We start from the raw sequence: 14,227 nt of genomic DNA on the forward strand, positions 1-14,227 counted from the left end.
CCTGTTAACCTGCGCTCCAGGAGGCAGCGGACAATGGCCTTGGTTGTTGATTCCCTGCCATGCATGTGGCAGAGCCGGATTGAGTTGGCTCCCAGCTTCAGCCTGACCTAACTCTAGTTGTAATGGGCATTTGGGACATGAACCAGTAGAGGGGAGGTCTATCTCTGTCTTTCAATTTAAAATTTAATAGTGACAGGATTCTAACTCAAGTGAGCATAACAAACAGTGTGTACATCCACATAACTGAGAAGTCCAGGACACAAATAATGCTATCTGGGCTTGTTCTGTAGAACATGCTTTCCTCATGTGACTTGAATTCTTAGGCAAGTTCTCTTCCTGTGGGGGAAGGCGACCTGTGGCTCCAGGTTTATAAGATTCCTACATTTGGGGAACTTACTGAAGAGAGGCATTCTCTGTTTTCATCAGTATAACAAATACATTATTGAACTCTGTCTCTAAGGATGTGTAATTTTCCTATTTCTTCTTGATATGATCTGAATGATTTTATCTTCCCAAACTCAAATATTTCAACTTAAGCCCAAAGATAGTGATATTAGGAGATGAACCCTTTGGAAATTAATTAAGTCGTGAAGATACTGACCTTGTGAATGGGATTAGTGTCCTTATAAAAGAGACCTCAAAGAGCTAGCTAGCCTCTTCTACCATTCAAGAACACAGTATAAGGCATCATTTGGGGAAGGGGATCCTTACCATACTCCAAATCTGCTGAAACCTTGACCTTGGAATTCACCAGCTTTCTAATGTAAGTGAAAAAAATTTCGGTGCTTTTTCATTATAACAGCTGAAATTGATCAAAGTGTCATTTTCACAAACTATTATAAACTTAAGTGAGTTAAGTCAACACACATGTATTCTAATTCTGGAAGTCAAACTTTGAAATGGGTCTTGCTGGCCTAAAGTTGAAACATCAGCAGAGCTGTATTTTTATTTGAAGCTCTAAGGCAGATTCTGATCCCTTGATCTTTTTCAAGTTTCCGGAGGCTGCCTAAATTCCTTGGCTTCAGGACACTTAGTCATCAAAGAAATATTCACATTGCACTACGCTATCTCCTCTCCTTCCATATTTAAGGATCCTTGTGATTACATTAGGCATACCTAGATAATCCAGAATAATTTCCATTATCTTATTAGCAGCTTTGCCCTCCCTTTGCTATGTAACACTTCCTAGCCACAGATTTCAGGAATTAGAAGATGGACATCAAGGGCACCATTGGGTGGCCATTGCACTGCATAACATATATGATCATGTCTTGTGAGAAAAAAGGTGAGAGGTCACATTTGGCCTGGTTGAGTTTGGTATCTATACCTGGTACAGGATTGTTGTGGCAGGATTACAGAAGTTGAGAAGCTGTGAGAAAAAGCTTAATATTGATTTTTATAAGTAAAGATAGTATAAATGTACATAGATTTTAAGAAGAAAAATAAAGCAATAAATTAGTTTCAATATTATTTGAAGAGGCGAAGAGATGGAAGAGTAGTGCCTCTGGCCATATAAACATCAAGTTGTTCAGAATCTCCAGAAATGCAACCATCAATTTTTTAGAATGTGTTAGGACTTCTGAATGTCTTGAGATGATTAATCTGAAGATGAATAAAGAGCAAAATGAAATTGTGCCTATGAGTCACATGGGGGTGGGTTTGTATGTATTAGACACAGAGATAATGAGTCTTTCCAGGAGCATAGGATTTTATTGGCGCTTGCTCACTCTTGCCAATGGACATGTGGAATTTGCAGAAAGGAAGGTTTTATTTAAAGTTCATATAGCCCTTAGATCCCTTTTAACTCTTGCCATGGGTATGTGGAATCCAGGGGAGACATGATTGCAACTAAAACACTTGAAGACTTGGGGATTTCTGCTGAAGCTTAGGGCATGTGGAGTAACATAATTAATCCTTTTCTCATAAATATTACTGTAGTGACAGTGTGAAGACTGGAACAAAGAGATTAGGCCAAGATTCAAGAAATCCTTCTGGTATACTTTTTGAAAAACAATTTGAGGTACTAAAGTAAGAGAAGCCACAGTGACTTGAAGAAAAAGATAATTTTTAAGACAATAAAGGCAATAACATTTTGAATACCTAGATTTTTATTTTTTTATATTGCTACAATGCTGAAAGAGAAAATATGTACTAGTCAGGTTCATTGAGTTTCTAGTGACAGAGACTCTCCTCAAACAGCTTTATTCATTGCATATTCAACAGCTATTCATGGAGGGAACCTTTGTAGTAGGTGCGCAACACAAAGATTCTTCCATAGCAAAGCTCACATTCCAGTTGAGAAGACTATAAAACATGAAATAAATTAATTAGAGAACTCAGATTGTTATGCTTGTTACGAAAGTGTGCAGAGAGAGAAACTGTAGGTAGGGTTTATAAAAGAAGATCTCACCATGGGCAAGCTTAAGGAAAAATGGTCTATAATAGGAAATAAAAATGAAACTACTATGTATGAAGTTGGTTTCAGATATATATATATCCACCTCCGTGGCTATCTCCTGCTCAAACTTGACTGAACTTGTTATTAGTCTGTAGAGAAGCATTTTATATTGTGAGTGAGGTAGCTGCCAACTAATTGCTATCTACATTCTCTATATAGGAAGAATTCTTTCTCTAAGAATTATCTTGCTTCTGAAGGGTTAATATGCTCATATCTGATGTAAGCATCAGAGGGAGAAGAATGGTATTTTTGACAAATATTGGTATTGGACTGTTCCTAAAATTTTCAGTGAGTGCTAATAGAGAGATGCTTCAGAAACACACTGATAACAGTTGTGATTCTGCAAAGGATTAGAAATAAAAAATATTCAGGATATCATGGCAGGGAGGGAAAAAGAACATCAAAAAGAGCCAAAAGCCAGCAGTTGTCATTTGGTGAGATGGCTAAGACACTGCTTGGGACACCTGCATCCCATATCAGAGTGTCTGGGTTTGCATTCAGAGTTTGCTTCCCATTGAAGCTTTCTGCTACAATGCACCCTGGGAAGCAATGCCAGTGGCTCAGCAATTGGATCCTTACCACCCACCAGGGAGCCCTGCAGTGAGTTCCAGGCTCCTGACTTTTGCCTGTCTCATCCCAGCTGATGTTAGCATTTAAGGAGTGAACCAGTGGATGACAGACTCTCTCTCTTTCTCTCCCTCTGTCTGTCCTTTTGCATAAATAAATAAAGTAAATATAATAAACTAAAGCCCAAAATTACCATGGTCTAAATATATTTTGTATTTAGAAAATATGAAAATAACATCCTATATGTTTGAATGCAAATAAATAAATAAATAAGTAAAGACTACCTTAACAGTAAAAAAAGCTATCTGTTTTAAAGACAGAAAAATATTTTAAATGTGAGTCCCATAATCATAATATGGTATTCCAGATAATGCTGACTACAGCCACAGAATGAAATTAGAAAATAGCATTATGAGAACTTAAAAATTGTCTATTTTTCCTTGTAAATTTTGCTTAAATGCATAAAAATCTGTACTATGAATGATATGCAAGAATCTTATCTTTAACTATTCATAATTGGGCTAAGAAATCTCTCTAAAAAGAAGTCTAAACAAAAAAAAAAAAACCTGATGAACACATATTACTGGAGACCATTGTCTATAATATGCAAATAAATATGGTAAAATTGAACTTAAGAAATCAGAAGTAAATAGAAAATATGCATATAAATATTTGTTTTTGTTAGGGAGAGAGAATGTGGTGGTAAAAAAGGGCTTTATTTAATAAACATGAGATTTAATCTTGGTTACGAGGTTCTTTGTGGCTTTAATTCAAGTCTGTGTGACATCTATGTGTGCATATGTCCTTTACTTGTATGTTTATTTACTCATCCCTACAACAAATATTTAATGCATAGCACTTTATCCTGTTCAAAGACTAAGATGTCCTATTGATGGGTCGTGCTTTACATTTAGACAGTTAGAAGGACTGGTAATTGAATCAGTAAGAGACTGAAAGAATGTTTATGTCCTAAGCACATTTGTTTACCTGTACTTGTGATGAGTCTATACACTCTTTTGATTTTTTTCTTTTACATCTTAAGGATGGGTGACTTTAAACTGGAAACTTATTTAGAACTGACCTGACAACCAAGTTAATTGAAATGTTAAAAGACCTCTGTTTTAAATGGAAAAAAAAATCCTTCCAGAGGAGCCCTGTCCTTCTAAAAAGAGAGATCACCAAACAACTGAGACATACGATGGTGGCAATTAGAGAGAAAGATGAATGCCAGTGTGTGAAGCTGCAGCTGTCCCAGGAGACCACCTGCCAGGCACACTCAAGAACAAAATACGAAATCAGACATCTGTGTGTGAGCGGCATCCACCATGTTTGCTCTGAGGAGAGAGAACCATATGAAGCAGGACAGCAAAGGGGAAATCCAACAAGAGAGCCTCCTTTGTTGCCATGGCAACCCAACCCTGATGAAAAGTAGAAAAACAATAAAATATCTTGGAAAAAAGATCTGTGCTATGAATATGCACTGGATTGAGGTAAGATGCAGCCAGGGAAGGAGCCTGAAGTTTTATATTTGGTGAATCCATGCTACAGAGCTGCGGACAGATGCTGCTTTGTGAACTGCTGGTTTAACAAGCATTGCATTTATTAAATCGTTTAGTTTGTCTTCTTGCTAAATTCAGATTTACGCATGAAAGCTGTGCTTTCGGATTAGCATCTTTAAGGCTCTTGCAGAGGTCTAGGTGTAACATGGTCAGTCTCTGATTCCTTTGGACAAGCGTCCAATTTCTCATAAATTTTGTCCAATAATAAATGGAAATTTTATGACATTTTACTACTTGATTAAAATTAAATGTATATTTTATTTGCCTGTATCAGAGTCCCAAAATTCAACTATTTTTAAAAATGGGAATGGTGGGCCGGCGCTGTGGCTTAACAGGCTAATCCTCCACCTTGAGGTGCCGGCACACCGGGTTCCAGTCCCGGTTGGGGCGCCGGATTCTATCCCGGTTGCCCCTCTTCCAGACCAGCTCTCTGCTATGGCCCGGGAAGGCAGTGGAGGATGGCCCAAGTCCTTGGGCCCTGCACCCACATGGGAGACCAGAAGTACCTGGCTCCTGGCTTCGGATTGGAGAGATGCGCCGGCCGCAGCGGCCATTGGAGGGTGAACCAACGGCAAAAAGGAAGACCTTTCTCTCTGTCTCTCTCTCTCACTATCCACTCTGCCTGTCAAAAAAAAATGGGAATGGTAGAGGGAGGAGGAAGAAGGGTTGGAGCCTTGGCAGAAGGGAGGGTAGGGTAGGAAGTAACACTATGTTCTTTAATCCATATATTTGAAATACATGAAACTTGTATAACTTAAATAAAATTTAGAAAATATTTTCTTCAGCCTACTGTTTACTTGTACAAAGTTCAGAATGCAGGAAAAATGTTTTCTTTTTTCTATTGAATTTGTTTAACACTCACAGCTTCCTGCATTTCTTGTATTTGAGGCAATTTTAAATTGTTCCTATGACTGATTTCTTTTATTTTTTTAACTTTTATTTAATAAATAGAAATTTCCAAAGTACAGTTTATGGATTACAATGCCTCCCCCCCCCATAACTTCCCTCCCACCTGCAACCCTCTCCTCTCCCTTTCCCTCTCCCATTCTATTCGCATCAAGATTCATTTTCAATTATCTTTATATACAGAAGGTCAATTTAGTATAAATTAAGAAAAGATTTCAACAGTTTGCACCCACACCAAAACACAAAGTGTAAAATACTTTTGAGTACTAGTTATAGCATTAATTCATATTGTACAACACATTAAGGACAGAGATCCTACATGAGGAGTAAGTGCACAGTGATTCCTGTTGTTGACTTAGCAAATTGACACTTTTTGTTTATGGCTTCAGTAATCTCCCTAGGCTCTTGTCATGAGTTGCCAAGGCTGTGGAAGCCTTTTGAGTTCACTGACTCCGATCTTATTTAAACGAGGCCTATGACTGATTTTATTTGAATGAGACTTCTTGGTTTGTAGGAAAAAAAAAAACTGGAAAAGTTTGTTTTTCCATTTTAAACTAAGTTTTATTGAGGTAAATTGTGTACAATAAAGTCTGTCTTTAAGAAGTAAGTTTTGACAAATGTTTTCAGTCATGTAACTAAGGTTAAGCATCCCTCATCTGAACATCTGAAATATGAAATTCTCCAAAACACAGAACTTTCTGAGGGTCAAGATACCACAGTGGAAAATATATACCCGGTCTTATGTGACAGATGACAGACAAAACACAGGAGCACTGTCTGCCTTTTCATTCAATGTTCCCCAAAGAAAACACGCATTCCGAGTCTCCATTCAGGTGAGTTATATCTAAATAGGACCATATTCCCCCTGTAAGTACACACACAAAAGGTAGTAAAACGGCACATGTGTAGGCGAGATATAACACAGGTTCCCCACAATGCCCTAAGTGGGAATGGTGTCCTACATCAGGACGAGATCCATATTCATGTGTTCTGAATATTTTTCTCTTTTTCTTTCTTTATTTGCTCATTCTCTGTTCTTTGATGTAAAGATATTGTGGAAACCCTCAAAAAAGTCTGCAAATACCCCGATGGGTAGCAGTGGTAAGAAAAAGAGGAATGGTTTATGTTTATCTGCAGCAAGTCAAGCTGTTGGAGAAACTGCAAAATCTATTAAGAGTGCAATGTCTTACAGAAGAGTAGGATGTTGCAATGATCATAACATATGACCCAAATAAACAGAAGGGTAAATTATTGAATTTCTGTGCTGAAATTGATAAGCAGCATTTAGTGAAAAATACTGCCTGCATGTAAAAAATGATCTCAGTTGTGGACTGAAAGAGTGGATCCATCACAGTAAACACAAGCCACCTAAAAACCAAAGCTCTGTCAATATGAACTGCAAGTGGAAAACAACTGACTATCCAAAGGTTAATTGTAGAGATTTAAGAAAATATACGATGCAACATTAAATTTTTAAAAATTTGTGTTACAAAGCATCTGCTGGTCATATACCAGTGGTAAAAAGTATATGAATTTGTCAAAGTCATGCAGGCTGAAAATCTGATGCAGCACAAATCTATAATGTTGATAAAACATTATTCTTTTGCTATTTTTGTCCAAGAAACACACTGTCTACAGCTGATAGCACAGCCCCTAAAGGAATTAAGAATGAAAAGGAAAGAATAAATGTGCTGGGATGTGTGAATGCAGTAGGTGTAATATAAGGGTAAACTTTTTAAGAAAAGCAAAAGTTTGCTTCCTTGCTATTTAAAAGGTGAAAATTTCCTTTTATACCAGTGCAAAGAGAGGAAATTCAAATGGCCAGCAGACACTTGAAAAATGCTTAGGATGACTAGCCATTAGAGAAACAAATCAAAACTACAATGTTTCACCTCACCCCAGCTAGAATGGCTTTCATATAGAAATCAACAAACAACAAATGCCGGTGAGGATGTAGGGGGAAAAGGTACCCTAATCCACTGTTGGTCAAAATGTAAACTGGTGAACCCACTGTAGAAGACAGTATGGAGATACCTGAGAAATTTGAATATAGACCTACCATATGAACCCACTTCTGGGAATATACCCAAATGAAAAGAAATCAGCATATGAAAGAGTGATCTGTACCCCCATATTTATTGCAGCTCAATTCACAATAGCTAAGATATGGAATCAACCCAGATGTCCATCAGTTGATGACTGGATAAAGAATTTAAGGTATAAATACACTATAGAAGACTACACAACTGTAAAAAAGAATGAAATCCTGTTATTTACAATAAAATGGATGCAACTAGAAACCATTATACTTAGTGAAAAAAGCCAATCTCAAGACAAATACCATATGTTCTCCCTGATTTGTGGTAAGTAATAGAGTACATAAAAGGTAATCTATGGGAGTGAAATTAACCCTTTTTGATTTGATGATTGTTTACAGCTCTTGTCTCAACAGTTTAGGGACAGTGCTTTATCCTTCATCCTATTTTTGACTCTTTACGTAGAGTTAACCTTGTGAGTATAAAGTTAACTGAAAATAGATCTTTGTAAAAAATAAGAAATGGAATAGAAGAGGGAGGAGGAGGAGGAAGAAAGATAGTAAGGGTGTGGGTGGGAGGGAGGTGAGGGTAGAAAGTATCACTATGTTCCTGAATCTGTATATAGGAAATACATGAAATTTGTCTACTTCAGTAAAAATTTTTATTTAAAAAGGCATGAATCACCAAGAACTTCCTTTCTGACTGGTTTCTCTAATATTTTACATGAATAGTTCATGCTCACTGCTGGGAAGCTAAACTGAGGACAACTCCAAGATTTTGCTTTTACTTGACAACTGTTCTACTCATCCTACGGCTAAAATTCTGATCAATAATAATGTATGTGACATGTATCTCCACCCCAAATGTGACTTAATTAATTCATCCATGTAACTAGGGTATCCATTTATCATCAAGAGATAAATATAACAATATTTTTCTTGGCTAGGAAGTGAACAGCCAGAAACAGAGGAATGGGTGTGTCAGTGCTTGTAACACAGTGACTACACATAGTATATGTTGCCAATGCAGACTCAGTTGTTCATGGCTGGCATAACCTCTGGTGGACAGCACTGTTGATGATGTTTAATAAAGTGGTGAATTTAAAGAATTTTTTAAGTCATGTGAGAAAAAAAAATGTCTGACCTTACAGATACAAGAAATATAGCCTCAGAATCCATCACTAAGCTGGAGGAACTGGATATTCAATGTTTTTATTTTATTTTATTTCATTTAAGACACACAAGCACACACAACACACACACACAGGCACATGGAAAGGGGAGAGAGAGAATGCTCCCATCTGCTGATTCATTCCCTAAATGCCTATAACAGCTGGGGATGCGGCAGGCCAAAGCCAGGGCCAGCAGATGGGAACTCAATCTAGATCTCCCACGTAGGTGGCAAGGGCCCAGATCCTTAAACCTTCATTGCTACCTCCTAAGGGGTGAATTTTCAGGAAGTTGGAATTAGGAGTGGTGCTGGGACTTGAACACAGGCACTCTGATATGGGGTGCTGTGTGTTCCAAGCACTGTCTTGACTGCTTAGCAAAAAGAAATTTCTAATATTAACAACAACGCTCCCATTGTTCACTCATTGGCTGGTAGCAAAATAGTCAAAATAGTTGAATCAATGGCAATTGTAATAATGAAAATGAAGATAGGGTTGTCACTGCAGAAAAATATTCCTATAAATGACATGGAAGGAATGTGGGGTGGATTTATAGAAGGACGAGAGCAACACATATTTATAATGGTTTCAGTTTATAAAGTCAATGAAGCAATTTTAAACACAAGAATTGTTAATGGGCAGATGACTCTGGAGAAAGCATTCCCAAAACCATCTAGCAGAACGCCTCCTCATCCCTAGAGAACCCACTTCCTGATGTCTCAGCTGCTTCTGAAGGTTCTTCTCATCTAAAACTTAAAATACAGAGTACAACAATAACTTTTTAATGCAAAGATCCTCAATGAAGTTTCAAAGCCTGATGTTGCTTGTTGTTTAACACCTGATACTGGTAGTCTGTTGATGCTACCCTGACACATATCTGGAATTTGTTATTTTTTCACTCAACTAATGCTATGCCATGCTTTTATAATTAAGTGAAGAAATATGTGAAGAAGTGTAATAAAATGATTATCAGCAACTTATCAATGCAGAATGAGGGATGATAGTGACTCCAAACAACCAGACAATGTATATAGGTAACTGAGATAGCGACACCTTCACTTCCTGATGGTTCAATATACTCAAACAAGTTTCTTGTCCAAAATTATTTAAATACTACATAGAATTATATAATATGGTATGTGTATATGTAATTGAATGATGATCTAAGTGTGGCTCTCTTTGTGTTTATTCTATGTAGTAGTTCATTTAGGTTGTTGGGTCTACAGGGTTATCACCAAACTTAACAGAGTTTGGGGTCACTATTACCTCAGATATTTTTCTGATCATTTATTTTTTTCTTTTCTGAATGTAACTTTGATTCACACATATTGGAATGTTTGCTATTGCCCATGTACCTACAAGTATCTGTTTTTTGATTTTTTTCTGTCTACTCCTTTGCATTTTAAAATTTGTATTCCTTTATCTTCAAGCTCATTAATTTTTTCTTTTGCCATCTCACATCTCTTAAATGGCAGAAGTCTTAATTTCAACTATTATGATTTTCAAGTATAGGCATTATATTATTTTCTTTTTTGTGATTCCTATTTCTCCATGATGTTTCTTTTTGGTATGCTTATTCTGAGCATATTTTCTGTGATATTTGAACAATTGAGATCTTTAATTTTTTATTTACATAACACACTCTTGGAAGCCTCTCAAAGTACCATCTAGATACAAGTGAAGTCAATTTCTACTGTGTTTTAGTTTCCAGGTTAGTGTCTACTTTCCTGTTTGTTTATCTCGTTCATGAAGAACAATTTTGTCAATAACTAATGGATGATAGATAATATATTTTAGCTATTTTGTTTCCTCTTTCATTCCTGTGAAAGCCACATTTATTTTAGTAGTCTGTGATGATACCTGCGCTCATATTGTGAAATGTGTCTGCACTGTGATATGAAGCTGTTGATGCATCTGCTCAGTAATTTTTTTTTAATTTAAAAACTTGAGGTCTCCGTGGTGTTTGCACAGTTTAGAGATTAGTCAATAATTCCATCAGAGGATATGCTAACACCTCAAGTCAGTCATTTTTCCAAGTTTAACACCCTGGCAGTATGTGACATGAGGATTATATGCAAAGATGTAGTAAGTTCACAGTCTTGGTAGGTGTTCAAATTTCAGTGAGCTCTCTGGGATCTCTGACACATTATTAGTTTAGCTGCCATCCAGGGATATTTTGAGATTTTATTATCTCTATTCTTCTCTGGCTCTTTTGCTTCTAAATCTTCCCATTGAATTTATCCTTGGTCTTCTAATACTCTAATTTGAGTCCATCACCAGGAGCAGCTAAAGCTGTGGGATTTCAGGAGACAGACTAGTAAGCTAGGAATGCCTCCAGGCAAGAACACAATAGCAATTCTTTCATGGAAAATATTTCTCATGTTGCTCTCTACCTTTGGTCATTTTTCAGGGTCCTAATTTTTTTTTTTATAAAATGTTGATCAGCTACATAAACACACACACTATTTTTTAAAATTTATTCTTTCTCTACCTGGGGGCCATTTTCAAAAGAAAAAACTCCATTTATAATACATTAGAAACCATATTTAAGATAGTTAAAAAAAACCTAAAACAAGCAAACAAATACAACTCTTATAATAAACTTAGCACAAGCAAGTTAATATAATTCCCAGGGGAGAATACTTCAACTATTTTAATGAATTCACTTTTGCATCTGAATATTCCATAATTTAAAACAAAACCTATTAGATGAGATATATTTATCTCATGTGGCCTGTAGAATTATTTTAGTACTATGAACTGGACAATGTGTATGGCTTTAAAAACTGGTTCCTAAAATTTGGGAAGGGTGAGAGATAAAGAAGGAGCTTGGGGTAAAAAATAGGGGAAGCTGAGTATGGTTCGTTAATTGTGACAAATATACCAACATGAGTTGTTGATAATGGGTTTACTGGAACTCTTTGTACTGCTTCATAATGTTTGTTTTAACTGAAAAGTTATCCCTGTTAAAGATAACAGTGGGAATAGAGAGGGAGGAGATGTACAGTTCGGCACATGCTCAATCGGACTTACCCCTAAAGGTAGAGTTAGAAACATTCCAGGGGATTCCAATGCAATCCCATCATGGTGGCATGTACTAATGCCATCTCGTTAGTCAAAGCGATCAGTTTCAGGTCATAATTGATCATAATGATAGGACTAAGAGTCAAAGGGATCACATAAATAAGACTAGTGTCTGCTAATGCTAATTGATATAATTAAAAGGGAGAGAACGATCCAACATGGGAAGCAGGATACACAGCAGACTCATAGAGTGGCAAATGTCCTAAACAGCACTCTGGCCTCATAAGCAGCCCTTAAGGCATTCAGATCTGGTTAAAAAGCCCATGAGAGTATTTCAGTCATGGAAATCCAAGACACTCTGGCAAAAAAATAAAAAAATGACCTAAATAAAAGATTTCTGTGAGTGAGATCCCAGTGGAAAGAATGGGCCATCAAAGAAGGTGGTACTTTTCTCTGAAGGGAGGAGAGAACTTCCACTTTGACTATGACCTTGTCTAAATAAGATTGGAGTTGGTGAACTCAAGAGGCGTCCATAGCCTTGGCAGCTCATGACAAGAGCCTAGGGTGATTACTGATGCCATAAATAAGCGTGTCAATTGTTAAATCAACAACAGGCGTCACTGTGCACTTACTCCCCATGTAGGATCTCTGTCCTTAATGTGTTGTAATATGTGAATTAATGGTATAACTTGTACTTAAACAGTACTTTATACTTTGTGTTTCTATGTGGGTGCAAACTGTTGAAATCTTCACTTAGTATATACTAAATTGATCTTCTGTATATAAAGAGAATTGAAAATGAATTTTGATGTGAATGAGATGGGAGAGAGAGTGGGAGATTGGATGGTTTGGGGGTGGGAGGGTGGTTATGGGAGGAAAAAGCCACTATAATCCAAAAGCTGTACTTTGGAAATTTCTATTTATTAAATAAAATTTAAGAAAATAAAAAAAAACTATTACAAAATATAACTTTAAATCTTAAAAAACAAAATATAAAAATCTCTTACTAAAGATGGACAAACACAGTTTTCACTTGTAGTAGTGTGAGAAATAAAAACATTTAACTGTAAATTATTGATAATATACATAGGCATCAAATTTCTTTCTCATCAATGAAAGAGTGTGTCAGCACAAATAATATTATTTCAAGGAAGATAAAAATCTTTTTAAGAAAATAATACATCTTGATATAATAGACATGATTTATACTTTCATTACTTACTGTAGAACAAGTACTATGCTAACTCTATTACTTAGATCTTATCATTTGATCATTTAATAATTCTGGTTGATGCCATTAGCAGAGTCCAATTTATGCACTTTAGAATACCAGAATTGCCTATTTCTCAGACATTTTAATATATGGGGACAAAAGTAAGGCCAGGGTGTCTCATTTTTTCTCTCTTTACATTAGGAATGATTGAAGCTCCTAGTAAAATATTCTTGATGTCTAATTTCAAAATGTCCTTAGATGGTGGACTCTTTTCTTATAATATTAGTAACTGCTGCATACTCATCATTGTGGAAAAAAAAAAAGAAAGTGAAGGACTCTTAGAGTCTGATTGACAATTATTTGGGATTGAAGCAAGTAGCATGCAGATTTTATCATGAAATATACAGCTCTATATCATCGTTTATTTGTATTGTATATGACTTGAGTCTCTAACACACATTTCGGTATTTCACAGTAATGAATATTAGTACTAAGGTTAATTCCAGAAAGTGCTAACATTTCTATATTTTGTTTCCTGACTTGCTGTTTTATTCCAGTTATATTTGAAGCTAACAGAAAACCTTAGCTTCAACCAGTCTGCTTCTCTCTCCACCCTCAGACCTGAATCTCTAGTTCTCTGTCTCTTCTTGCCTGGACTGTAGGAATTTTCATATGTTTAATATTTTTTGTTTTTGAATTATTTCTTTTTTTAAAAAAGTATTCATTAGGACTCAAAGGAACAGGGAATTTACTTTAAAAAATCAGTTTTCTTATTTCTTTCTTGGTGAAAGCTGTGTAGGAAATATGACCAGGATGCCAATTTTGAAGGAAACAACATATATTTTCTAATGAGAAGTTAAATTGTTACCTTGATTGGTAGCTAATTAAATCTCTAATTTACCCCATCATCTTTTATTTATTATAATCTCACGTGAACCCTGACTTCTTTATTTTTCAAAAAAATACGTATTTATTTTATTTATTTGAAAAGCATATAGAGATTGGGAGACAGACGGAGAAACAGACAGCGATCTTCCATTTGCTACTTCACTCCCCAAATTTCTGTGCCGAACTGAAGCCAGGAGCCTAGAATCCAATCCAGGTCTGCCATGTGGGTGTCAGAAGCCCTACCACTTGAGCCATCTCTTGATCCTTCTCAGGGCATGCATTAGCAGGAAGCTAGAATCCAAAACTGCAGCCCAGACTCACAGAGGCAGCTGGATTCAGGATGCGGACATTCCAACCATTCTCTTGACTGGGCCAAACACCTGCCCAGTCTTTTAAGTGTTAGTCCAA

The sequence above is a fragment of the Lepus europaeus genome, chromosome 5 (genome assembly GCF_033115175.1).
Source record: "Lepus europaeus isolate LE1 chromosome 5, mLepTim1.pri, whole genome shotgun sequence".
Classification (NCBI taxonomy): Eukaryota; Metazoa; Chordata; class Mammalia; order Lagomorpha; family Leporidae; genus Lepus; species Lepus europaeus.